This window comes from Zootoca vivipara, chromosome 16 (assembly GCF_965207765.1).
Source record: "Zootoca vivipara chromosome 16, rZooViv2.hap1.1, whole genome shotgun sequence".
NCBI lineage: Eukaryota > Metazoa > Chordata > Lepidosauria > Squamata > Lacertidae > Zootoca > Zootoca vivipara.
The window spans coordinates 21702573-21719953 of NC_142599.1; the positions used below are offsets into that span (position 1 = coordinate 21702573).

At 45.3% G+C, this 17381-nt stretch overlaps 1 pseudogene; it reads left to right on the forward strand.

Annotated features, from left to right (window-relative positions):
- The first annotated feature begins 816 nt into the window (after positions 1 to 816).
- On the forward strand, positions 817 to 913 carry LOC118076622 (U6 spliceosomal RNA; annotated as a pseudogene).
- Positions 914 to 17381: the final 16468 nt, after the last annotated feature.

The following is a 17381-nucleotide window of genomic DNA, read 5'->3' on the forward strand; positions in this document are numbered from 1 at the left end:
TTCCGAGTTTCACCTGTACATGTTTTTGCAAAGCCATGTCCCCTAATATAACACATTTTTGTGTGCTATTTTCACTAATTTAATATTTATATGCACACATAACACTAGTATGTGGTTCCGCCCACCTTATCGCTTGCCTGACAAACCACATTGCTAAATTCAGAGAAGTGTGCATTTCAAAGGATGACAGTGAAAGTAGAACACAACATTAGAACTGGAGAGCCCTGGAACAGGCCAATGGCCTGATCTATTCCATCCCCCTGTTCTCCCAGTGGTCAGCCAAATGCCTCCAGGAAGCCTGAAAGCAGGACCTGAGTGTAGCAGGTCTCATTTTCACCCAGTGCTCTGCAGCTGAGCTGTGCCCCTCAGCAGCGAGAGAAATCTGACCAGTGCCGGATTTACATATAAACTAAACAAGCTATAGCTTAGGGCCCCACTCTCTTGGGGCCCCCCCAGAAAATTAAAGAAAAAACCCTGGATGTACATTTCCAAAATATAAGATAAAAAACAAATAAAATAGTGCTCGCTTCGGCAGCACATACAGTGGTGCCTCGCAAGACGAATTTAATTCGTTCCGCAGGTCAATTCGTTTTGTGAAAAATTCATCTTGTGAATCGCGGTTTCCCATAGGAATGCATTGTAATTTCTTTTTTTGCCCATAGGAATGCATTAATTAAATTTCGATGCATTCCTATGGGAAACCGTGGCTCACAAGACGAATTTTTCGCAAAACAAATTCGTCTTGCGAGTCACCATAAGATCGCAAGACGCATTCGTCTTGCGAAAAATTCATCTTGCAGGGCATTTGTCTTGCGAGGTACCACTGTATACTAAAAATGGAACGATACAGAGAAGATTAGCATGGCCCCTGCGAATGGATGACACGCAAATTCGTGAAGCGTTCCATAGTATGGGAATAGTATGGGAAACAGCCTTACTAGAAAAACTAACCAATAAGCTGAAACGGACACGGGGACAAATAGAAGAAGACGGCTTCACGCCGGTATGGTTCCCCTTTATCACACAGCCCAACAAGACAATAACAAAAATCCACCAACAGCATACAAATCAATATGGTTAACCTGACCCAAAACACCCACCCACCCCACTCACACACGAAACAAAGAACACTACAGCCAACCACAAATGAACAACCATATCCTAGGCCAAGCCCAACATCTCTCACCACCAAAGGAACGCAAGCGAACAGCAGAGAACCTACACAACGACGCTGACAAAACAAAAAGCCCACATACTGGCCTCGGTCCAGTATACCTGAAGGAGCGTCTCCACCCCCATCGTTCTGCCCAGACCCTGAGGTCCAGTACCGAGGGCCTTCTGATGGTTCCCTCGGTGCAAGAAGCCAAGTTGCAGGGAACTAGACAGAGGGCCTTCTCAGTGGTGGCGCCTGCCCTGTGGAACGCCCTCCCATCAGATGTCAAAGAGAAAAACAGCTACCAGATTTTTAGAAGACATCTGAAGGCAGCCCTGTTTAGGGAGGCTTTTAATGTTTAATTATTTTATTTCATTTTTCTGTTGTAAGCCGCCCAGAGTGGCTGGGGAAACCCAGCCAGATGGGCGGGGTATAAATAATAAATTATTATTATTATTATTATTATTATTATTATTATTATTATTATTAAGCAAAATGAAACATCGTCACCCGACTCCACCCCCACTCACCCTCCCCCATCTACCTCTTCCCCCTTTTCTTCCCAATGTCTCAACAAATGAAACTGATTTGTAAAGATGTTACAACCCAAGAAAATCTTTAATAAAACAAACCAAGCTTAGAAAAAAACACACAAATAAAATAAAACCTACATACAGTAACAGTGTTGCGTGTTGTATAGGCTCCTATGATGTAAGTCATGGGCCCTGCCTGCTAGCCTGCTCCCTAAAATATCGCTGGTTTGCTCATTTCTATATATAGGGTGCCTACATTCTGCATGGACTGGTTGCATGGCAACATGTGCAAATGGCTTTAGATACCTGTTAGGTCCATAAATTACCATATAGCATATATTCAGCACACACAAAACCAGCGACAATTTGTTGTTGACAGCTGGACATATAAAGGGCCCCATTACCTTCAGTAGCTTAGGGCAGGCATCCCCAAACTCGGCCCTCCAGATGTTTTGGGACTACAACTCCCATCATCCCTAGCTAACAGGACCAGTGGTCAGGGATGATGGGAATTGTAGTCACAAACCATCTGGAGGGCCGAGTTTGGGGGTGCTTGGCTTAGGGCCTCATCAAACCCAAATCCAGCTCTGGTGATGACCCCCAACGTGGAAGGCTTTAAAAGTGGATCAAACAAATTCATGGAGGAGAAGGCTATCCATGGTTAGTAGCCACTATGGCTATGTTCATGTGCAAATGGCTTTAGATACCTATTAGGTCCATAAATTACCATCTAGCATATATTCAACACAAAAAACATCGACAATTTGTTGTTGACAAAGGACAGCTGGACATATAAAGGGCCCCATTAACTTCAGTAGCTTAGGGCCTCATCAAACCTGAATCCGGCCCTGAATCTGACTATTCCCTTATTCATTCATGGCTAGAGACACAGTGTCTCGGAGAAAGCAATTGCCAGCGTACAAAAAGCACTGACACATCGTACACAAATGCCTCCAGAGTCACTGTATTCCTTCGCACTATCTCCTTCCATCCATCACATTGTGTAGTGTGTCCTGCCCCGCTTCCCAGACCAACCTTTCACTCAGCTGCACAGAGGATAATCAAGTTGGATGGAACAGAGACAAGGCACATCCCTTCTGGTGTGTGTGGTCTTGTCACTTGGGGGTGAAGATGGGGGGTTGGAGAGGGGGGAAAGGGCAAGGTTGTATTTGTGTATCTTCTCTTTGGGTGATAACAATAACAACTCGAGGAAGGTCATTTGCTCTTGGGGAGGTGGAAAGTAGGGTAGGCCATCTTCAGACAGGGATAGATCAAGAACAGAGACGTTAGCTAAGGCTAGGAGGCAGCAGCAGAGTGACCAGCAGGGAAACAGCACTCAATGACCTGTTCTCATTGGGCACCTGAGCAATCTGAAGACTTGCCTGCAGCCATGCCAAGAGGGCAGCAACCAGAGAATGAACCAAGCAAGAGGGGTGCATTGCAAAGACTCAGTGGGAGAGGCAAAGCCAGAGCAATCTAAGGTCAGGGTGATGAAAATCACCACACCACGTGTGTTAATGAATTCCAGACGTTAATTACAGTGGTACCTCGGTTTACAAACACAATTGGTTCCGGAAGTCTGTACTCAACCTGAAGCGTACTTAACCTGAGGTATGAGTGTAATTGGTTCCAGAAGTCTGTACTTAACCTGAAACGAACTTTCCCATTGAAAGTGGCTGCATGCTTACAAATTTCTCGACATCCAAACAGAAACCACGGCGGTTTTAGATAGGGTTTTTTTGACTTACGAATTTTTAGATGGGGTTGCTTCCACTTACAAATTTTTCTGTTTCCAGTGCATTCCTATGGGAAATCGCATTTCCAATGGCGCTTTTCAACTTACGAATTTTTCGACCTACGAAGGTGCCTTCGGAGCACATTAAATTCATAAGTCGAGGCACCACTGTAGCTGGATCTATTAGCAGCCATTTGAAACCCCCACAATATAAAGTTTCTCTAGGGCACTATATGAAATTAAAACAGGATTTCATATAGCCACACATTGCATAGCTGCCAAGTCTCCCATTTTTCATGGGAAACCCCTGTTTTTAAAGCCGTTTCCCGCTGGCAGCCCGGATTGAAAAAAAATCCCAGAAATCCCCCGGAATTCCTACCTGCCAGGGAGGCTCAATTTTGGGTCCTGGTGCCGCCCAATTTCCGGTGCCCAGACATGGGTAGCGCGGCACCGGAAGTCACTTCTACGCACATGCATAGAAGCGACTTCCGGTGCCGCGCCGCTGCTGATCCCACATTTTTCAGCGGGAGACTTGACAGCTATGATACCTTGGTGTCACCAGGTAAGCCAGGATCCCAATGTCATGGCAGGTAGTCCATGGTAGGAGCATTCTGCCAAGCCCCTCTCCCCGACTGGAGCCAGTTTTGAATTACCGTAAATGGTAAAATTGATGAGATAACAGAGTCAATTACCTTTTGAAATCCTTTTAGTATGCAGAGTGAGTTAGAGAGTAGACTTAACTTCTTGCAGTCACACACACAAACACACACACACACTTATAGGTAAGAAAATAATAAAGTCATTTATGGTAGGAAATACAGAACTTGGATAGAAAAGTTCTAATTCTAATCTAACCAACTAGTTAAGAGAGAAACAAAGCAGCCATACTTTCAGCCTTGTTGTCTCTGACCTCTCATTTTGAGGTCTGAGGGAGGAGAAGTGTGAGAAAGGGCAGGAAGTTATAAGCAGGGTGCAACCTGAGAATATCCATCTAACATCACAGAGATAGAGAGGTCAGCAAAAGAGCTTAAAGAGACAAGGCTAGTCTGGGGATCTGGAAGTCCCTAACTCTATCTGTCTTCAGCCCATGTAAAACCCCTCTTCGGTAAGCTGAGCTGCATCAGACGAAAACAATAAGCCTCAAAGCGTCTGTCTTTAAAGAGGAAGGATTTACACGCAGGGTGGATATTTCTTCAGGTCTCAGTGAAGAAACCCGAGGATGGATGTTCAACATGAATCATTCATAGAGGTTAATGTGAGCTGTCTGGATTCAAGCATACAACAAGCAGAGAGCAGGGACTGAATAATGCAAGGATGTGTTCAGAAAAACCTTTGGAGGTGTTTGCCCAGCTGTGAATCTTTCAGCAGGTCACCAAATTCATTGAGTGGTGTCTGAAAGCACAGGGGGGAGCGAGATACAGAGGAAGAGGTATCTAATGCAGTAGGTATCTAACGGAGCAGAAGGACACCCCAAGGAACCGCAAAGAGAGGGAACAAACCGCCTCTTTCCTCCCACCCACACACCATAGTCTTGGGAGGAATTTTGGCATTGGGTCCTCTTAGCACAAGGTGGGGAAACTTTTTTCTGCCTGAGGGCCACATTCCCTTCTTGGAAAGCTTTCAGGGGCCACATGCCAGTGGTGGGCAGGACCAGAGGCAAAAGTGGGCAAAGCAACATGGGTAAATTCAGTGGCATAGCTGAGGGGGTGGGGGTCACAGGGCACCACACCATGCGTCTCTCCTGGGAGTGATGTGGTGGCTCAGGCGCCTGCAGACTCCATGCTGCCCCGAAGCAGCAGAATGTAGTTTGCATCTGCCTGCCTCTTCTTCCAGGCTCAGCCACCCTATAGCTGAGGGGGAGGCATAGCTACCAAGTCTCCCGCTGAAAAATGCGGGATCAGCAGCGGCGTGGCACCGGAAGTCGCTTCTACGCATGTCTGGACACGCGTAGAAGCAACTTCCAGTGCCACTCTGCCCGATTTTCGGTGCCCAGGCATGGGCGGAGCGGCACCGGAAGTCACTTCTACGCATGGGTAGAAGCGACTTCCGGTACCGCACTACCCATGCCTGGGCACCGGAAATCGGGCGGTGCCAGCACCCAAAATGGAGCCTCCCTGGCAGGTAGGAAATCTGGGGGATTTATGGGATTTTTTCCAATCTGGGCTGCCAGCAGGAAACGGTTTAAAATACGGGGGTTTCCCGCGAAAAACGGGGTACTTGGCAGCTATGGGGGGAGGTGGTGGGCAGGCTGCATGCAAGCTCCGCGCTGCCTGAAACAAGTTCAAGGACACAGTCCAGTTAGGCAAAGACACTCAAAGGGGGTGCAAAGCAGGGGCAGGGAATGGCTGAGCCCTGGAGAGTTCTGAGGGCCACATAGAAAGGCCTGGAGGGCCACATTTGGCCCCTTGGACTGAGGTTTCCCACTCCTGCCTTACTGGGTGATGCTCAGGAAATGCATGTGTCTCCATTGATCCTCTGCCCCTCTCTTTATGTGGCTGTGTTTTTCTGGATCTTTTCAGCACTAAGCACCAGATAAATAGACAGGGCTGTCGTTAGCATATGTGCTGCTGGGGTGCAAAGATCCTCCCAGTGCCCCCAAATTAACTTTTATTGAGCTTTTTTGGAGAGGAGGAAAGCCAAAGTTGTTGACCCCTTTTTAGGGGGGAAATTGCTCACCTATAACAACGACGCAGCGGGAAAAAACGCTTTTGTTTCCTGACTCATCAGGAATATGTGACGCTACGGAGTAACAGAGCGACGGAGGAGGGGGGCAGGGACTTTCGCTCCATTGCTTTTCACTGCCGCCAATCGAGAGGGTATACATTTGCCGCCCCCCAGAATTTGGCGCCCGGGTGCCCTGCACCCCTTGCACCCCAGGGTAAAGACGGCCCTGGACAAGAGAGGCAGCTGTCTGGGGCAGATTTGAGAGAGTTAGTGCAGTATTGTCATTGGGGTGCAGACATAGCCCAGTGCTATAGGATGTGCCTTGCTTGTAGAAAGGTCCCGAGTTCAATCCTCCAAATCTCTAGGCCACGCTGGAAAAAGATTTCCTGCCTGAAACCCTGGAAAGCCACTACCAGTCACTGAAGACCAGATGTTGCTGAGCAGCTCCTGTTATCCATGAGCATTGGCTAAGGATGATGGGAATTGCAGTGCATCAACATCTGGGGACCCAAGGCTGAAGAACACAGGTATAGACAACACAGAGGTGGATGGACTGATGCAACTTCTGCAGCATTTAGTTGGTAATTTGAAGAAAAAAAAGTCATCATGAAAAATTTTCGGCATTGTAATCTGAATTTCCCCTAAGGTACACCTTTTTTTGCAGTTTCCTCCGTAATATATGCATCAATGCACACTTTTACCTAATGCATGCATTGCAAAATTTGGAGGAGCGCAAAGAAGGGAGGAATGGGAAAGGAGGTCAGCAGCCCTAAGAGGTGCCAGCACAAGTTAGATGAGCAGGACAGTCAAGAACGCTTGGAGTTCCTCCGTTCTATCTACCTTTTTCCTGTGCAAGCCCCTCTCCCCCACCCCAACCCCTGAGCTCCCTGTGAAGAGGGATTGATTGTGAACCACCCTTCGATCTATAGCATGGCTAGGCAAACTAAGGCCCTGGGGCTGGATCCAGCCCAATCGTCTTCTAAATCCGGCCCGCGGACGGTCCGGGAATCAGCGTGTTTTTACATGAGTAGAATGTGCCCTTTTATTTAAAATGCACCTCTGGGTTATTTGTGGGGCCTGCCTGGTGTTTTTACATGAGTAGAACGTGTGCTTTTATTTAAAATGCATCTCTGGGTTATTTGTGGGGCATAGGAATTCATTCCCCCCCCCAAAAAATATATAGTCCGCCCCCCCCACAAGGTCTGAGGGACAGTGGACCGGCCCCCTGCTGAAAAAGTTTGCTGACCCCTGATCTACAATTTTTAATAATAATAATAATAATAATAATAATAATAATAATAATAATAATAATAAATCACTCTGAGAATTGCAGCTCTGGGAAGGGAAGCGTGGCCTCCTTACAACTCTCAGCACCCTTAACATACTACAGTTCCCAGAATTCTCTGGGAGAAGCCAGGACTCTTTAAAGTAGTATCATAGTGCTGTGAATATGGCCTTAGAATCACGGGAGGTAGAGACAGACACAGAGGAATCTTTTGACACATCTTCTACCTGGGTGAAGCCATAGGGTAGTCATGAGTCAATGAAGTCCAACATCTTCACCCAATGAAGGCAGCAGGTATGCATGGCTTCCCTCCCTGAAAGAGTTAATTCCCTGGGCAGCTTGCTAAGTAGTCAATGGCCCAATAAATTATGCCCTGGATTAATGAGCCACAATCATCATTAGTCATGGCTCATCGGCCTTTTAAACCTCCTCAGCGGAGTTTTATCTCTCTGCTTCTGTCCACTGGGCTGCCATATTTCATGCTCTGAAAACAGATGACCCCGGGGGTCACCCAAATGAAAGCCCCATTCAACAGCTCCGTGAATATCTCAGCATGAAGAAGAGGGGTTGGGGTCAAAACAACAGAGAAGATACAGTCAGCCTCTCCGCTGGGGCCATGCTGGAGTAGACGCGCTCCACACGCTCAAGCGACCAGGACATGTTCCTCCCTTTTGGAATCATCCAGGGTCAGGCTGAGTCACGGAGGATCGTGGGCTTAATTAGATTATGACAAACTCCCACCCCAATGCAACAGTCAATGGGCTTCTGAAGTGAACATTTAAAAATAAATAAATGCTGGACATCTGTTCCCTGGTGGGCCACAAATCTGCTTTTATATCCTGATCTAAGATAGCAAAAGAATTGATGCTTTTGAATTGTGGTGCTGGAGGAGACTCTTGAGGAAGATCAGACCTAGCCATTCTGAAGGAAATCTGCCCTGAGTGCTCAAGGGAAGGACAGATCGTGAAGCTGAGGCTCCAATACTTTGGCCACCTCATGAGAAGAGAAGACTCCCTGGAAAAGACCCTGATGTTGGGAAAGATTGAGGGCACAAGGAGAAGGGGACGACAGAGGAAGAGATGGTTGGACAGTGTTCTCGAAGCTACGAACATGAGTTTGACCAAACTGCGGGAGGCAGTGGAAGACAGGAGTGCCTGGCGTGCTCTGGTCCATGGGGTCACGAAGAGTCGGACACGACTAAACGACTAAACAACAACAACAAGATAGCAAAATAAGTTGCTTAGAAGTCAAAATATGCAAAGGCATCTCTTTCACCCATCAGCAACGAGAGTTTAGAGCAGGGGTAGCCAACATATGTAGTCCATCCAGATATGATGGACTACAATTGCTGTCATCCCTACCCATTGACCATTTTGGCTGGGGCTGTTGGGAGTTGGAGTCCAACATCTGGAAAGTATCATGTGGGCTACCTTGGTTTAAAGGCGCTGCTCTCTCTGAGCCTGGCAGGCAGAAGGCTAGTAGTCACTGAAGAGGCAGAATGTCTCTGCAAGTCCATCAGCCCTAGTTCAGCTAGTTAGGAATGATGAAAATTGTGGTCCTTCAGCATCTGGGCAGCCAAGGTTGAAGAATACTGGCATAGAAAATACTGAGCTCAGTATAAGGCAACTTTCTATGTTCTCCTCTAGGATGAGATGCATCATTGTCGAAGGGCTGTCGCTCAGTTGAAGAGCATCTGCTTTGCATGCAGAAAGCCTCAGGTTCATTGCTTGGCAACTCAAGGTGGTAATAATAATAATAATAATAATAATAATAATAATAATAATAATAATAATAATTTATTATTTATACCCCGCCCATCTGGCTGGGTTTCCCCAGCCACTCTGGGTGGCTTACAACAGAAACATGAAATAAAAAAATCTATTAAACATTAAAAGCCTCCCTAAACAGGGCTGCCTTCAGATGTCTTCTAAAAAGCTGGTAGCTGTTTTTTTATTTGACATCTGATGGGAGGGCGTTCCACAGGGCGGGCGCCACCAGCGAGAAGGCCCTCTGCCTGGTTCCCTGCAACTTGGCTTCTCACAACAAGGGAACCACCAGAAGGCCCTCGCTACTGGACCTCAGTGTCCGGGCAGAATGATGGGGGTGGAGACGCTCCTTCAGGTATAATGGACCAAGGCCATTTAGGGCTTTAAAGGTCAGCACCAACACTTTGAACTGTGCTCGGAAACGTCCCAGGTAAGGCCGGGAATGTTCTTTGCCTGAAATCCTGGAGAGCCACTAATGTAGTTGGGCCAATGGCCTGGCTCCCTATATCCCAGCATAGCTGCAGGGTTCAAATTGGGAACTTCCAGGTGTGTGTGTGTGTTTGTGTGTGCACTGCCCCATGTGGCAAACCGCAGAAATGCAGGTTTGAGTTGTCCCCAAGCCCAGGGATACCGGTAGGGATCCTGTGGACCTCCATTTGCTGTTGCACTTGCTCTCTCCATCATCCATACTCCTGCTGGTGGCAAGCTAGGGAAAGGGGGTGTCAAAGAAAGAGAGAGAAGGGGCAACAGAGAGAGGAAGGGGCACACCCATTATTTATTTATTTATTTATTTATTTATTTATTTATTTATTTATTTGCTTTGCTGCCACCTGCTTTTGGCTCCAGTCCCTGCCATATTCCACCTAAGAGAATGCAGCTCTCATCAGAAAAAGTTCTCACCCTCCTTTAAACAACTTGCTGCCTTGTAAAAAAGCATCCCGTATCACCACCCAGGTGGTACAAGGTAAGTAACCACGGCCATTAGGGCACTGTCCCACACACCTGTCTGACTCAGAATTATAGAATTGTAGAGGGGAAGGTACCACTAGGGTCATCTAGTCCACCCCCTGCAAGGCAGGGGTCTTTTGCCCAACATGGGGCTCGAACCCACAACCCTGAGGTTAAAGAGTCTCATGTTCTACCAGCTGAGCTATCCTGCCTTGAGCCAGCCCTCACCTGCCTCCCTCCCTACTTTTTTACAGCCAGCCCAGGGAGCAACAGTACTGGCAGGACTGTCAGTTGCCATTGCGGAACACACCAGGGAGGAGGATGGGGACAAAACAAGGTTGGCTCTGCCTGTCATTGACTCTGGCGCCACCTGCTGTTAGGCTCCCTGCCTTCCACCCTGCCAAATCCGATGCTCTCTAGCCATCACTGGTAAGTGAAAGGGGAAGGTGCAAGAACCTTCTGGTGACCATAGCAGATGAACCTCTAGCCCAGGCATTCCCAAACTTTGGCCCTCCAGATGTTTTTGACTACAATTCCCATCTTCCCTGATCACTGGTCCTGTTAGCTAGGGATCATGGGAGTTGTAGGCCAAAACATCTGGAGGGCCGCAGTTTGGGGATGCCTGCTCTAGCCTGTTCTAGCAATTCTGTTCTGAAATCCTGATGTCTATGCAACCCCCTACATGTGTAATCAAGGGGATATTATATCAAAGCAATATGAGAGCACTGTAAACACAACCAACAAATATTCTTTGTTGGTTGTAAATACATTCCTGCGGAGATTTGAGAGGAAGGTATGTTATTTCAGCCACTCTAAACAGAACCTCTTGGAAAACAGTTGGGTGTGTGTGTGTGTGTTCGTGAACCTGCTGTCCCCAGGCACAGTAAATCACCAGCTCTTGAGGAATGACATTTACAGGGCGGGAATGGAAAAGAGTCGGGGGGGGGGGGAACTCCAGCAGTTCTGTTGAAGGTATTCCAGCTAGGAGCAGGCAGGCTTGGAGAGTCTCATTTTTCAATGGCAATTTATTTGTGCATTTACTGCATGGGAAATTTTAATATAAAGCCAGAGAGAGCCTGCCATTTGGGATATATGATCCTCTGGCCCTTTCTTAATTACAGCTGTGTTGGACAGCCGGTAATGACTGCAGTACATTGCAAACAGGTGGGGCGCATGTCCCCTCTGGACGGCAGCCAACAGAGGAGGCTGCAGAACGCTGTGGCAGATGGGCTGTGCAATGTCTCTGCTCCCCTTCCTCCCAGAGAAATAGAGAGACGGCGGAGAAAGGAGAAATGTGAGCTCAATGCAACAAAGTGTACACACACAGAGAGAGAGAAATAGTTCAGACCGTCAAACAAAACTATAGATCTGTTCACAGGCTGCATGTCTGTAGAGCTGACCCACGCAGAAGGGGACGGATTGGTGGGATCCTATTTACTGGCTCTGCCCTCCTTCCTATGTGCATTCAATGTAAGTTGTAAAATAATTATATTTTATTTACTTATGCACCGGCCTTCAGCTGGTGGGTTGGGACCTCTTAATGGATCATGGCTTGATCTAAGGAGCACAACTACCTTGTAAATGTACAGTTAAAGATTAAGAAGCAGGTCCCCCAATGCATATTTGCTTTAAAATACCTGATTTATTGCAGCTGTATCACACTTTGTCCTGCAAGGAGCTCTAGGTGGCTGTTTATCCATGTCTGCATTTGGAGCACAGAAACTGGGTCCAGAAACTATGTTAAGGGCAGGCAACCTTTTTGAGTCTTTGGGTCACATTCCCTTCTTGGGTATCCTTAGGAGGGGGGCACATGCAGTGTTGGGGGAGGCCAGATGCACAAGTGGGTGGAGCAATAAATGTAAATTTGTTTAGTGGGTTACTTTCTGCAAAGACTCTCACACACCTTCTCTATCCTCCATTGAGGCAAGCAAGAGGCCTTATCAGATTTCAAGGAAGGATACCCGCCGAGCAAAAGACACTCAAGGAGGGTGCAAAGAAGGGCTGGTGTGTGTGTGTGTGTGTGTGGCCTGTGTAGAAAGGGCGGGGCTGAGGAGGCTGTGGCTTGGATGGACTCCTAAGGGGCAGAAGTAGAGACCTTCAGCCCAAGGTTCCCCATCCCCATCTCAAAGCCACCAAGAAGAAAGGAAGTCTTCCAGTTTGCTCAAAATGTTTTCGTCAGGCTGGATTCCATGCATAAAACAGACCCTTGGTTGCTGCTTGAGATGATCTTTGTAAATGACTATCATGGGGACGTTGTTGGAAGTTTGGATGCAACTCAGCTTGCAGAAGAGAGACTTTGCATGGGTTAAAACAGACAGAGTTAAAGAACTCTAGATTCTGAGACTATTCTAGTCAGTTGGGCTGACTTCTCTATCTCATTGTTTAGATCAGGGGTTGCCAACCTGGTCCCTACAGCCCACTAGTGGGCGTTTCAGGATTCTAGGTGGGCAGTAGGGGGTTCTACGGCACAAGCTGAATCCTCCTTCCATCGAGCACTGGTGAGCGGTAAAGAAGTTTTACCATCAAGAAAGATGCATTAGTGGGCGGTAGGTAGAAAAAGGTTGACTATCCCTGGTTTAGATGTTCTCATTAGCGGTCCTCTGTGAGATCGTCTTTAATTATCCTCTGAGAAAGCAAAGGAGCAAACCTGGCTGCCTTGTTCTTTTCTAGGCTCCAGTACATTTCCGAGCACGGTTCAAAGTGTTGGTGCTGACCTTTAAAGCCCTAAATGGCCTCGGTCCAGTATACCTGAAGGAGCGTCTTCACCCCCATCGTTCTGCCCGGACACTGAGGTCCAGTACCGAGGGCCTTCTGGCGGTTCCCTCATTGCGAGAAGCCAAGTTGCAGGGAACTAGACAGAGGGCCTTCTCGGTGGTGGCGCCCACCCTGTGGAACGCCCTCCCATCAGATGTCAAAGAGAAAAACAACTGCCAGACTTTTAGAAGACATCTGAAGGCAGCCCTGTTTAGGGAGGCTTTTAATGTTTAATCGATCACCATAGCTGCCAAGTTTTCCCTTTTCTCGCGAGGAAGCCTATTCAGCATAAGGGAAAATCCCTTAAAATAAGGGATAACTTGGAAGCTATGTCGATCACTGTGTTTTATTTTTCTGTTGTAAGCTATCTTACCTACAGGCATCTCTGAAGGTGTGATTGCAACAGGTAAAGCCTACTCTCTAACCAAGATTCACTAATTAAATGCTGCTCACACTGCTTGCTAAAGGATTTCAATAGGAAATCGGACCCCATTATCCCAATAGGTATAAATATCAATGGAGAACCCTACAGAGGGATTCAGTATTCTAACATCCAAAAAACACATGCAGGTGTGACTGAAAGAGTTGATTTCACTCCAGGAAAGAAAGTGCAGCAGTAGCATTCAATGGACTGCGATGGAGGAGTCTAAAGTTGAAGACACCCAGGAGGTTCCAAAAATGGTGTGACTAGAACATAGAGCTGTGCCAAAATGACTCACTTTTATTTTTCTATTAACTCCATTGCTTCAATAAAATAAAAAATTCACACGGTGTTCTCAGCAAATGCTGGCACCCCTCTTGAATGCTTCAGACATATTTTGAATGGTGCAATCACTCGGAAATGTTCAGAGTTTTCTTCCAAGAGAAGCCTTATGATGATCTTGATCAACCAAGCTCAAACAGATAAATCCCAGTAAATCCAAGATGGTGGGAAGGAAAAGAAGATCGTGACATGTTTTGGGGGGTGGAGAGGAAGCCCATTTGTGATGCCTTGGAATTTAAAAGTGTAGGATCATATATACCGTATTTTTCCGTCTGTAAGATGCCCTCATGTATAAGATGCCCCCTATTTTGGGGGACTCAGATGTAAGAAAATGGGGGGGGAGATGTATCCATGTATAAGACACCTCCTAATTTTTGACATTCTTTTAAGGAAAAAAACCTAGTCTTATACACGGAAAAATATGGTAATTGTAGAAGATGTTGGCATGATGGCAGATGTTAATGGAGGTTAATTTCATCAACAGCATTATTTATAGTACAGTGGTACCTCGGGTTACAGACGCTTCAGGTTACAGATGCTTCAGGTTACAGACGCTTCAGGTTACAGACTCCGCTAACCCAGAAATAGTACCTCGGGTTAAGAACTTTGCTTCAGGATGAGAACAGAAATTGTGCTCCGGCGGCGCGGCAGCAGCAGGAAGCCCCCTTAGCTAAAGTGGTGCTTCAGGTTAAGAACAGTTTCAGGTTAAGAACAGACCCGAGGTACCACTGTAATAGTAACATTCTTGATCTGACAATCTATTGAGTATTTTGGGTCATATGTATAAATACTTTATTCTATAATAATAAAAAGCAAAATAGTGTGTGCATTTTATTGCTGCAATTTTTTTTTAGAGTTCCCCAATAAATGGTATTTATGCAAAAAAAACACACTCAAATATACAATGTTTATATAATTCCTGTCGCAAAAAAGTAAAGATACTTTCCAACCTTACCTTACTAATCCAATAAACTATTACCTTTTTTGTTTTGTTTTTAAAAAGGAGGGAGTGCATATCATCCGGATATATTTTTATTACAATAACTAATAAATAAAATTCATTCCTGTATAACAGTAATGAATAAATAAGATCCAATTCTCTACAGATTTTGTAAGTAGATGTTCTTTCCTTCATTTCCTCTCCCTGTATTATTTATGTATTGAATTAATTATGAATGACAGCTAGATGCTTTCTCAGAACATAAAATTCTCAGATCATTTTAACAAGTAGAATTTTAAATGCAAAATAAGACACAAATCTGTAATAGCAAAGTACAGTGAGGAGAGAAACCTCCAGCACAACCCTGAGATTTAAAACACAAAGCACATGTCTACTCGGAAGTAAGGCCTATTTGATTCAATGGGGCTTACTCTGAGGCAAGTGAGCTACTATTTTTTGTTGTTGATTTACTCATATTTTGGTAGCTCATTCAAAGGAGGGCAGAACTCTACCTTTGGGTTGTGACAAAAAACAACAACAACAACACCCTCACTGCTATTAAATGATTTCTGTATTTATTTCTTTTATTTATTTCATATAATTTATTTATCACTCAGCTGTAAGAAGAAGAAAAACACCCCAAAGCGGTTTATGTAAAGAAATACAACAGCTTTTTAAAAAAGCCATTTAAATAATAATCAAAATAAAAAACTAATTAAAATGGATGACATTTAAAATTAAATTAAAGCAACTTAAACAAAAAATAAATAATTTTTAAATTAAAATAATTAAAAATTTAAATTGTTTCATCGGGGGGGGGGGGGAATCCGAGCTTTTAGGTAAACTAAACAATCCGAGCTTTTAGGTAAACTAAACAATATTAGCTAACCACTGGGGGAATTTGCCCCCTAATATTGACTTTTAAAATAATATATATATATATATAGTTTAATCTAACCAACTGGCTCAGCAGTACAATAAATAAATCCTCCAATAAATAAATAAAAGTCTGCAAAGGGAACAGAGAGCAACTCCTTTATTTATCAGCCATTCTCACCAGGACATCTGCAGAGTACTCTTCCAAAACCTCTCTGCTCAGAACAGGACACTGCGTGTGAGATGACCTGGGCTCACATCTGCCATTTTACAAGTATCTCTGCTCATCTCATGGAGAGAAATGGGCATCTGAATCCTGAGAGGGGAGAGACCAGATGAATGCTTTTCACATGATCAGAGGACTGTCCAAGGCTAGGACAATGACCAGATCTTCTTTGCCGTAATGATGACAGCCATTTCAGACTTATCATCCCTGCACTATATTAAGGAACCGAGATTAAATTGTTGTTCATTAGGGCAACATCTGTTGGGAATCAGCCAAGAACAGTTGCTGTAAGAGAGCTGGGGGGGGGGAGACGACACAACAATTTCCCCCCTACTCTCCCTCCAGATAAAATAAAATAAAAATGCCTTTGTCCTCTTGGGGGGGGGGGAGAGAATCTTGCTTTCTTCCTGCTGACTATTAGGCAAGATGAAGAGATTTTTTTAAAAAAAGTCTAGCTGAGGACGAGTATTAGAAGAGGTACAGTACAGAGTACAGAGATTGGGACTGGCTTGTTGGGAAATACATGAGATAAAGGTCTATCCAATTATGAATAGTTCAGACCTACCTTTGCCAACCCAGTGCCTTCCAGATGTTTTGAGATGCAAGTTGAATGATGGGAATTGTAGTCAAAAATATATTGAAGGCCCCATGTTGGTGATGGCTGGTTTATTGAGAGTGAGGATGAATCAAGACTCCCACCCACCTGATCCCTCATAGTAATAGAATGAACCCACCCATTAATTCATGGAGATTTATTGGCGGGGGGGGGGGGAGCTCAGGGAGATTTCTCAGAAATCTTTGACTATTTTATCATTCAAGTTCCTCTTGAACTGATGAAAGGGTTTGCTTCTCTTCTGGAGCACACTCTGCCAAATGGCCTTCTGAATCCTGTTGTGTATAAGCAACATTGGATTCCTCCAGTCAGTAGAGGGCAGTGTTGAGACAAACAGATAGTCAGGGGAAACACACCTTGTGGTTTCCCACTAAGCCCCCAAGCTCCACCCCTTTTGCTTGCTTTCTCCTGCAAGAGGCAGCCATGAAATTTGCTCCAACCATGAAGGCTTAGCATGCAAAGTCATTCTTGTAAGTATGAATAAACTGTAAGTAAAGAACCTTCTTTACTTTACCATAAGCAATGTGTAGATGAGACAGAATGGGTGGTGGAGGGACTGGGTAGATCCAGCTTCCAACCTATTAGCTCTGCTATAAACTACAACCCAATCAAATTCTTTTTAAAAGCCCCAATGAATATTGTCATACGTACATGTTGAACACAACTGGACATAGTTTTAATGTTGTTTGGCAGGATTTTATCTTGCTGAAGAAAGTAATAGCTTTTGCTACTTCCAGCCCTCCTCTCTAATCCCATGGCTTCCATATTACACAGCCATCACAGCTAGTAGCCATGGATAACCACATTCAGAGGAAAGAGGCTGGATTTAGCTTCCTCCAGTAAGCCTCCCGCCATAACCTGTTCTACTAGAACTTGGCACTCATAAGAGTAGTGGTAGCAGACTTATTTAGGTGAGTTCATATCCAATATACAGTGGTACCTCGCAAGACGAATGCCCTGCAAGACGAATTTTTCACAAGACGAATGCGTCTTGCGATCTGATGGTGACTCGCAAGACGAATTCATTTTGTGAAAAATTCATCTTGCGAATTGCGGTTTCCCATAGGAATGCATTGAAATTTAATTAATGTGTTCCTATGGGCAAAAAAAGAAATTTCAATGCAT